This window comes from Phoca vitulina, unplaced genomic scaffold (assembly GCF_004348235.1).
Source record: "Phoca vitulina isolate PV1807 unplaced genomic scaffold, GSC_HSeal_1.0 scaffold1, whole genome shotgun sequence".
Lineage (NCBI taxonomy): Eukaryota > Metazoa > Chordata > Mammalia > Carnivora > Phocidae > Phoca > Phoca vitulina.
This window is the reverse complement of record NW_022589704.1, coordinates 5,494,213-5,496,344: the sequence shown is the minus strand read 5'-3', so window position 1 is coordinate 5,496,344 and position 2,132 is coordinate 5,494,213.

Here is a 2,132-nt window from a genome sequence, read left to right as displayed (position 1 = left end):
TGTGGCTTCAGAGGCCAGAGTAGGGAGCTAGATTTTACTCTGAGTGGGATGTGAGTCCCAGGAGGGTTTTGAGCAGGGGTGTCACATGACTTAACTTAGGTTTTATAAAGGTTCACCAAAGCTGCCTTATTGAGAATAGACTATAAGGGTACAAGGTAAGAAGCAAGGAGATCAATGGCTAGGTCAATCACCTAGCAATAACCCAGAGGCAAGATGGTCAGGACTCCGTAGTGGCGGCAGAGTGGTGGTGAGTAGTGGGATTCTGGATCTTTTGGAGGGGGAGATGACACTATTCGGTGTATGAGATGAGAGGCATCAAGTTGTTAGCCTGAGCAGACAGAAGCCAGAAGTTGCCCATAACTGGGATGGAGATGATCCAGGGGGAGCAGGGGGAGGGGATAGCAAGAGTTCAGCTTGAGATGTTGGATTTAAATTGCCAGGGGGCATCCAACAGATGTTGAGGCAGTTGGATATACATTCATTATTCAGGGGTGAGGTCTGGGTTGGAGATACAAATTTAAGGTTCATTAACCTGTATATGATATTCAAAGCCTAAAGACAGAGATCACTGCATATAGAAAAGAGAAGAGACGAGGCCCAAGAATGCACACACCCCACCCCCGGCCTTCCACATTTAAGAGTTTAGGGAAGTAAGCAGGAATCACAAAAGGGACTGAGAAGCCAGGAAGATAGTAGGAAAGCCTGATGAGCACGTTATCCCAGCATCCAGGAGAAGAAGGGGTTACCAGGAGAGGGAGTGACCAATGCCTGCTGATAGGTTAAGTAAAATGAGGTCACAGGCCAGCATCTCAGTTATTATAGTTACTTACAATAAGTGTAAAGCAAGAGGCATATCACAGATGGAGCAATGAACTCTAAGTGTGTCAAGAACCCTGCTGGGACTTAGGGATGGGGAGGGGGGGCATGAGCAAAGGCTCAGAATGCTGAAGATGGTCGGCCCATTCGTCTGGGGGGAATTGTGAGCCCAGAGAGGGTAATTCAGCAAGGCTGGATATCAGGGTGCAATATGCAGGCTGCAGGTGAACCCGGTGAAGACTCGGCTGGCTTTGCTCAGGCATGCCTAGGCGCGGACTTCTGTTTCCAAAAGACCACTCGGATGTGTGGGGGCAGGGACTCGGCCAGCGCGCGCAAACCAGGCCCTGTGGGGCCGCCGATTGGCCCTGGTGTACCGAACATCTGCAACAATCCCTTTGCTTCGAACCTGCGGGGAGAGCCCTCTGCGCGCTGAGGCCGCTGCTGCAGTGCGGTCCAGCTCCGCGGGGCCCGGGGGCTGAGCTTACGCTGGGGGTTGACAGGCAAGGGGCTGGGAACACACTCGGAGCTGGCGGCGTATGACCCGTATGATCCATACCTCAACCTTTTTATTTTAAAGGGAAAGGGTGCCTAGGAAGCCTCCGTGGTATTTCAATGCCCCTCGTATCCCCGTCTAAACTTCAGTTCACTCGTGGAGTGTGAACTCCACGCCCCCAAAGACTAAGGAGGCTTTTCCCCTGCGCGAAGAAATTTCATTTACGAGGAAGCACTCATGTCACTTTCGGAAGAGGCGAAAAGTTAAAAAATGCGGGTTAGGGGAAGCCGACCAAGTACGGTCGTGGGACACTGGCGAGTCGCAGAGCCTCCTGGAGCCAGCCGCTTGGAAACAAACAAAAACGCGGGGGGAGGGTCGCTCCCCGCCTCCCGGTCCCGAGGCGTGGGGGTACCGGGGCAGCGCAGGGGCCCGCGGGGAGGGCTGCGCGGGATGCGAGATCGTCCCGCGCCCTCGGCCCCCCCGCCCCAGCCGTGCGCCCCCTCCCCGCGGTCTCGGCGGGGCGGGACGCGACGCGGCGCGGACTACAAGTCCCAGGAAGCCCAGAGGCGGGCGCGGGGCGGAGCCTGGCGCAATTCCCCGGGATCCGGCGCGCTGGGAAGCGCCGCGGAGGACGCAGCGGCGGCGGCCGGAGGGCGGCGAGCGCGCGGGCGGGAGGGGCGCGGGCGGAGGCGGGGCCGACGTGGGCCGGAGCCCTGCGTGCCAGGGAGGGGGCCGGCCGGGCAGGCGGCGGGCGGCGCTCGGAGCGGGCTCCGCGGCTTGTGCGGCGCCTGCGGCTCGGTCCCGGCTCGGCGGACGGCGCACG